Raw genomic sequence first — 8,639 nt, forward strand, 5'->3', positions numbered from 1 at the left:
GGTGTAAACCACGAAAACCGGCAACATGTGGAGCCAGCCCTCTTCCTTAAAAAGGCCCCAGAATCCTCCCATAGAATGATGGCAATGTTAAACACCTGAGGTTCGATTCCTGGAACCTCAAGTATGCTAAGAGGACTGAGCCCAATACCAAACCAGATGGTCCAGTGGCAAAGCAACCACCAGCAGAACACAGGCGCCCGGATCAAATCCCCAGCTGACACACACACCAACATATACAAACAACCAGGTCATGACATCAGATCCCCAGTAGTCAGACACTTAGCCTGTGCAAAGGGGTTTAGTTCTATTAGTGAAAAAAAACCTTTTGAGCACACATCCCGATTTACAGAAAATACTGGATCAGTTACATTCTGAACAAACAAAAAACAGTCCAATAAAAAAGTCACAATCGCCCCAACTCCTACTCCATGGCTCCTGTGATTGGATTCTAGTTTCTTACATATTTTAGTACCAAAGATCTTGGTTTAATAATAATAATAATAATAATAATAATACATTTTATTTATATAGCGCCAACATATTCCGCAGCACTGTACAATTTATAGGGTTCAGATACAGACATACATAACAAAGAACGTCATTTCACACAATGGGACTGAGGGCCCTGCTCAAAAGAGCTTACAATCTATGAGGTAGAGGGGGTGACACAAGAGGTAGCAGGGGCGGCATTGCTTATACAGTGTTCAGACAATTTTCTGCATTAGGAATTGTGATAGGCTTGTCTGAAAAGATGCGTCTTTAGTTTGCGTTTGAAACTGTAGAAGTTGGGAGTTAATCTTATTGTCCGGGGTAGAGCATTCCAGAGAAGTGGTGCAGCTCAGGAGAAGTCTTGTATACGAGCGTGGGAGGTTCTGATAATAGAGGATGTAAGCATTAGGTCATTGAGTGAGTGGAGAGCACAGGTTGGGCGGTAGACAGAGATGAGGGAAGAAATGTAGGGAGGTGCGGCATTATGGAGAGCCTTGTGGATGAGAGTAATAACTTTATATTTTATTCTATAATGAATAGGCAGCCAATGTAGTGACTGGCACAGACCAGAGGCATCGCTGTAGCGTCTAGCCTGATAGATGAGCCTGGCCGCTGCATTCAGAATAGATTGTAGAGGGGAGAGTTTAGTGAGGGGAAGACTGATTAGTAAGGAATTACAGTGGTCAAGGCGAGAATGAATCAGGTTTACTGTCTGCCCTTACTTTGGTGTCATTTCCTCCATAAGGAAAGAAGAAAGTCAGGTTGCTGGAAGGTGAGGAAGATTCGACTTTCCCTATAAAAATTTGTTCTAAAGTTTCATACATTTTTTATTGTCTGTTTTTTTAATTAATTTTGCTTTTACGTTGAAAACATTAATAATAATCATATTGTATATTGTGAAAATAATTAGGAAATATTTTTAGCTAAGAGATTTTTATATTTCCCTGTATAATTGAGTTTACTTTTTAATATGTGACTATTTCGGAATGAAATTCAGAAAAATGTAAGCAGTATTTTATAACAGAAAGTATTTCTTCCGCCTGTTGCTTATTTCTGCAGTAACGGTATGCTGTTACTGTACTATCATTTGCCATGAAATAAATGTATATATGGATTAAGTGGTAAATTATTGCCCACTACAGAGAAGGATAAACTCAAAGGAAGTTTAGATCGCAGTATTTCTGAAACTTCTTTGCTAGTTAAAAGCACGCGAGAAATACTTAGGGATTTAAAATTCGCTTACCATCTTTTGGCACCAGTGAACCTCTTATTCTAAACCTGGCAACTTAACGTCATCGGCAAACTCCTGAAATATTCCCAGGAGTGCTTGTTAAACAGGGTAACACAGTGCTAGCCAAGAGGGATTTAATTATCAAAAATAAAAGTACCGTAAGTGTTGGAACCTAGACATACTGGATGATCTCTGTGTGTGGTACTCAAGATTGGAGTTGCACCCTGACATTGGCAGTGCCCTGCAAAACATTGGCTCAGACCACTTCAGCGCTGAAATGGTCCAAAAGAAAGCAAGAAGCCTAGTGAATTCAGAGCAATGCAATTTAAAGATTTCTGCCACTAATCCCCATGGAGAGAGGAAACAAAACACTGTGGTCTTATCCGTTAGTGGATTAATTTGTTATCACTTACACTTTGGATCAGTATGTGCAGCATAAGCATTAAAAACAGATCGAGCCTTTGAGCTTAATTGCTGTATGCTAGTACTTTATTTTTTTCCCCTTGCACAATTTCTGCAGCTTATTGCAAAACTTGGCAGAAAATGCCCTGTGGCAGCAGTTTTATTCAAATAAATGAAAATGTAAAATATATGTGGAGTACAGTGAATGGCAGTTTGGCTACTGAAAAACCGTGTTTGTGTCCAAAAGCAAGTTTCTATCTATGTGTCATATATAATATAAATACTTAGCTATGGATATATTAGTGGGACCATGTCCATATGCCGTGGAGGTGCCCAGTATTGCGTCCTTGATACAGACTGTAAAATGTGGATTGCTAACTCGCCCCAGAAATAAATAAATAAATAAATAAATAAACCACCTTTGTCCAAAACCCCTTCATTTTTTTTTAACCAGCTAGATCAGGGGTGCTCACACTTCTTCAGCATGTGAGCTACTTCCTAAACTGATTAAGGCAAAAGATCTACTACCCAATGCTTGTGGGCGGGGCCGGGGTGGGTCTGTAGGTGGGGTGAGGCGTGTCTGTGGCAGGGCCGGCTTGTGGGTGGGATCGGCGCAGAGCGTGAATGCAGATGACAGAGGCGTTCTGTAGCCGCCCAGGGATCCCCGGTGTCTGCTTTTTCACAGCGCAGGCTGAGAGTTATCTCTGGACACTGGTAGGCTGGGGATGAGGCTGCCCCACCTGCCAGTTTTCGGGGATGACTCTCAGCCTGCGCTGTGAAGAAGCAGCACCCCGGCTCCCTCCATCCCTAAGAGCGGGGAGCGCCTCATCCCCCGGAGCTGCTGCTGCTGCCCGGCCTGCAAGTGTCCGGAGTGCTTGTTCACAGCGCAGGCTAACAGTCGACTCTCAGCCTGCATTGTGAACAAGCAGACACCGGGGTTCCCTGGCTGCATCCCGTGATCGACCCATACGTCCATTGCGATCAACCGGTAGATCGCGATCGACGTATTGGGCACCCCTGAGCTAGACTTAGGTGAATCCTCAACACAGACCAAAAAAATGGTGTATTGATTCTCCCATTTTTTAAGTCCCCTGTACTAAGACAACCATTTCTGATCTATAAGTGACTGCTGCTGCCCAACAAAGAGAAACTGGGTGTCCAAATCAAGCAGGGTTTAACCAATATTCATCTGTTGGCGATACTCTAGCACAAAGGTATATTTTGTGGCCTGCGTTAATCTGTAATATTCCATGCGTTTAACCCCTTGGTGTTTGGCCACCTACACGCATATGGCAGCGAGGTTTTCGATCGAATACTACTCACTCATCTCCAGTCATTACCTTACAGATTAACGCAGGCCACAAAATATACCTTAGCATCTTCTCTAGTAATAACCTAATGCTTTTCTGTGAATCTGACACTCCCCAATTTCTTTTCTTCTCTTCTTCTTCTCTTATTCATTATATAGCTTTTTCTTGCTGCTTACTTAACCCTTATCTTCTTCTTCCTTTTCCATTCTTCTTTCTTCCAAGGTTGACCATTATGGATCTTCCAAACCTACCCAACTTTACCTTTTTCTCACGTGTCCATCCCCGAGTTCCGGCCAGGGCTACAACTCCTGAGTCATTTGTTTATTGCTTTATTTATTTAGTTTTTTTCTTTTCTTTCTCTGTTTCATGCATACTATACTACTCTGTCATGAATAAAATGCAACTCTAGTCTCAACTTTTTGTTTTTGCCTCTGATTCAAATATTTTTTAATGAGGGATTACTTTATTTGTTTGGGTCAAATGCCAACCACTTGGGTTTTTCCAAGGTAGGGTATATCTGAAATAATTTTGTATGGTTGTAGTAGCTCTTATGACAGGAGTGTCCAAACTTTTTGCAAAGACGGCCAGATTTGGTGAGATGAAAATGTGTGTGGGACAACCATTCAACGTTGACATCAAATGCAAATTAACTATTTTATTATTTTTTTTATGGCAAATGACATACTTTTCATTTCTTCACACAAAACACAAAAAAATCTAAACAAGTTTTTTTTTTTTCTACCAAAATCACTCTGCCTTTCATATTTGAAGACCAAAATAAACTCACTGAGATTTTAGAATTTATCCACCTCAGATGACTAAACAAATAACTTGCCTGTACTAATGGGTGATACTGAGATCTCAACTACAGTAAATAGGTTAGGTCTGGTACAAGAATTAACCCCCACGCAATGTAATGGCCCTATCACTAGTCCCCATACAATATGGGGTACCAGTGAAGGGTTCACTGTATGGGGAGGACCAATGAAGTGGCTGTTATATGGGGGGGGGGAGGGTTATGAAGAGATAAATATAAGGCTCCCCCTATAACAGTATTAGGTTAATACTTACCAGTCTTCTCCCTGGTGCGGCTTTGACTTCCTGCTCCCTGATTTTTAACAACTGGATCGGCAGAACCTGCTGGCTGCATTCACTTACAGCTCCCCACCCCTACCCGCAGAATTCTCTTCCCTCTTCAGCCATCAATGGGTCCTGTGCGCCGCATATCAAGTCATGATGACATAATGTGCATCACACAGGAGCCCCCTGCAGGCTGAAGAGGGAAGAGGAGGCCACAAGCAGGAGCAGGGATAAGTAAGCTAATAGGGGCCGTTACCGGACCTCCACTGCCTATTAAAAAGCAGTAGGGCTCTGGTAAGCATGGGGCACATTGGGGATTCACCGATACCCTGGTGGGCAAGTCCAAGCCTGCTGTAGTCACAGTGCTGGCAGGCTGCATATTATTGATTTCATGACAGAGGCTGCAGAGTGGTGTAATTTTCAACACGGGCCTCAATTGGCCAAATGGGCTGGACTTTGGATATGCCTGCCTTATGACATGAACGTCTCAAATTGGTAAACACAGATTTTGTTACGTGTTACTCATTTTGGATTATAACATCAACTATTAAGGTTTTTTTCCAATTGTGGAAAATTTTACAAAGCTCGGTGATGCAAAGGCATTGGGTAGGTTTGTTAAAGCCACCAGCTGCAGAAATTACCAAAAACTGCTTCAGGATTGAGGCTAAGCTGCTTCATTGTGTTTAATGAAAAACCTTTTTTAAACAAAATTGGCTGAATCAGGTCAATGGTAGAATGGTGAATTAAGAGCCCACTATTGAAGGAGAGAAAGAAAAAGAACCTTCCTTGTACCAAGAAACACAAGCAGAAGAAATCACATAATTGCTTCTTTGGTCTGATGAGTCCAACTATGAGTTCCCTGTCGTCCTCAACAGCGGCACAATGTGGGGTATTTCTGCCCCTGTGTGCTGGTAGGACAGGCGGATATTTAATTAGCCAATCAAATGCGTGGCAGGCCCTATAAGAGGGCACAAGAACCTCCCCTCTGCGTGTTTTTTTCTGTCCTGTGTGGACAGAGGACAGGTGGGAGGACTTGTGTCCTCTTTGAGAAGCTCAGCAGGATCACTCACCTCCTGAGCGGTTGTTTTCTTCTTGTCACCTTCTGTGCCCTGCGGGGAGAAGGTGCTTGTTAGCCATGTGTGGCTACCCCCCTCTATCCCCCCTGCCCCCCCTCTCCTCCGCTTCCCCTGCTCCTTGTGACTTACCTGACATTTTGGTGAGAGTCCGGGGACTCCGCATGCCGCCTCTGGTGGCCGCGCGGACTGCTGTAAGCGCGCACTTCCGGTTTCGCCGGAAGTATCATAGCGCCTTGGCAACGGCCTGGCGCTGGTGGCCGCTCACTCAGGGAAGATTCAGGCCTTATTAAAGGCCGGAAAAGACTGAGAGATGTGGGGGTAAGTGCCCGTGTTAAGGGCCTCTTGGTGGGGGGGAATGTATATCTTTGCAGACCCCTGATTACAGGGTTAGTTGTCTGGGCAGGTTGCCTCACCTGCTTTGATTGTGGCTCCGCCCACTTCCAGCCGGCCAGAATTAAGAGGCTGGCTGGCCTGGTGTCAGAGACCTTCCTGCAGTATCTGCTGAAGGCGTGCGATTGTGGTGTTCATTGATCTTGAACTCTTTTCCAGTTTGCAAACTTTATTGGGAACCGGCTGTGATGGCTGAGTGGTTAAGGTTTTGGACTCGAAATCCAATGGGGTCTCCCCGCACAGGTTCAGATCCTGTTCACAGCGCCAGCCCGGCTAGCTCAGTCGGTAGAGCATGAGACTCTTAATCTCAAGGTCGTGGGTTCGAGTCGCACGTTGGGCGCCAAGTCACCTCTCTGTCCGGTCTACAGGACCTGGATATGTCATCCTCTACTACCCCTCCTGGGGATGGTAGGAGGAAAACCTCTTCCAAGAGGAAACATCTTTCCTGCTTCGATTGCGACACACCGCTCCCTGATGGTAGGTAGCGGCTTGAAAGGTTGTGCCCTGCGGGGTACTACTGGTCCTATAACTTGCCTATTTTCAGGCTATGAGTGGGCCCGTTGTCGCGGGTGCAGAGGTCCTCCACCTGTGGAGCCCTCTCCCAGAGATATGATGGCATGGGTCAAGGAGATGGTGAGTTTGGGCATCGCTTGGGTAAATAGTTTTTCCCTTGCTTGTACTCTCCTTTTTGTTTTGCAGGATGATTCCCTCAAAGGGATCCATTGCACCTTGTCTCAGCTCACCAGGAGACCATGCTCTGAGCTCCGTTCCTCGTCTCTCCCCCCCCCCTTGTAACACCTGCGGGTGGCAGAGGATGATTCCTCCGAGGACGACTCAGTTATTCCAGCAGAACTGCGTTCCATTATGAACAAACGGGCAGGCTGCTGAAGTCCATCCGGTCTACAGTGGGCCGAGATGTTGACGGGGAAGCCTCCACGTCTGCCTCTGGGGGACATATTGCCTTCCATGCGGACGCCACGCTGACCGACCTTATGGCGCAGCAGTGGAAACAGCCAGAGAAAGGACATTCGCTTTCCAGGATCTTCAAGAGTTTGTTTCCTATTAACACTACCCAGTGGGATTCCTGGGGGCCTCCCCCGAAGGTGGATTTGGCCGTAGCAAAGCTGTCCCGCAGAACCCTGGTGCCCTTGGAAGATGGTTCAAATCTTCAGGACCCTCTGGATCGTAGGGCGGACTCCGCTCTGAAGAAGGTCTACTCAGCTTCCTCCGCGCAAGCCTCTGTGGCCATAGCCTCCTCTATGGTTGGTGACTTTTTGCGCAACCGCTTATCCGCCTTGGAGCGGGATATAGACTTGGGCGTAGACAGAGATGAGATTCTGGCCTCTATGAAAAGAGTTCATAGGGCTGCAGATTATTTGGCGGAATCCTCCTGCCATCAATTAAAAATCTCCACCAAATCTATGGCGTTGTCTACTGCGGCCCGTAGACCCCTTTGGCTAAAGCCTTGGCGGGCAGATTTTGCGTCTAAAGCAGCACTCTGTGCTCTCCCCTTTGAGCCGGGAAGGGTGTCTGGCCAAAGCTTAGATGCCATTATGGAGGGATTAGCTGAAGGTAGGGGAAGGTCCCTACCTCAAGCATCCAGGGGCAGACGTGCTCCCTCTAGAGGCAGAGGTTCTTCCTCTAATTATAGACGCCCTTCCCAACAACGGCATTTTAGATATCGCCCTAGGGGAGCTGGTCGTGGCGCTTCCAAGGAGGACACCAAGAGGAAGCCTGAGTTTTGACGTGGGGCAGCTCCCTGTGGCCCCCCTTCCTGGGAGGACGTCTTTCCTCCTTTTCCAGAGCATGGTTCACCCATATCCAAGACCCATGGGTGTTGAAGATCATACAACACGGGTATCACATCGACTTTCATCTTCCACCTCCAGATCGGTTCGTTTCCACCCAAACTCTTCCACCTTCTCAGCAGGCCAGTCTAGAAGCCTTGGTTGCCGAATATGTTACCAAGGGCGCCCTGGAGAAGGTACCAGCCTCAGACCTCGGTCTGGGAGTCTACTCCCCCGTCTTTCTGGTCCCCAAGTTCACCGGGGGCTGGAGGATGATAATAGATCTGAGGTACCTCAATCGGTTTATCAGGAAGAGGTCATTTCGAATGGAAACCGTGGATTCCGTGGCTGTGTTTCTTCAGCCAGGAGAGGTGATGGTTACCCTCGATTTGAAGGACGCCTATCTACATGTCCCCATTGCTCATTTCCACAGGAAGTTCCTCAGGATTGCCGTCGCTATGGCCGGCCACAGGGAGCACTATCAATTCACAATTCACATTCGGCATCACATCCGCCCCACTGGTATTCACCAAGGTGATTTCTCCGGTCCGCGGCCCTCAGACTTCAGGGTCTTTTCATCGTCCCTTATCTAGACGACTGGCTACTGAAAGCTCAGTCTCCTGCTGCCCTCCTCCAGCAGCTCAACCTTGCCATCAACTTCCTACAGGAGTTAGGATTATCAATTGGGAGAAGTCCGAAATCGTTCCATCCACCTGAAGAAAATTCCTCGGATTTATTGTGGATTCAGAAGCGATGCAGATCTTCCTCTCCAGTCCAAGGAAGGAAAGAATCCAAGCCAGTGCACGATTCCTATTGCGCACTCGGCAGGTAACCATCCAGACCGCCATGAGAGTCCTGGGCCTGATGTCATCCT

General features: G+C 46.6%; 1 non-coding gene across 1 annotated transcript; it reads left to right on the plus strand.

Annotated features, from left to right (window-relative positions):
• The first annotated feature begins 6,160 nt into the window (after positions 1-6,160).
• Positions 6,161-6,242, plus strand: TRNAS-CGA (transfer RNA serine (anticodon CGA)). The gene has a single exon. It is a non-coding gene; the product is annotated as a tRNA-Ser (tRNA).
• Positions 6,243-8,639: the final 2,397 nt, after the last annotated feature.

This window comes from Leptodactylus fuscus, chromosome 3 (assembly GCF_031893055.1).
Source record: "Leptodactylus fuscus isolate aLepFus1 chromosome 3, aLepFus1.hap2, whole genome shotgun sequence".
NCBI lineage: Eukaryota > Metazoa > Chordata > Amphibia > Anura > Leptodactylidae > Leptodactylus > Leptodactylus fuscus.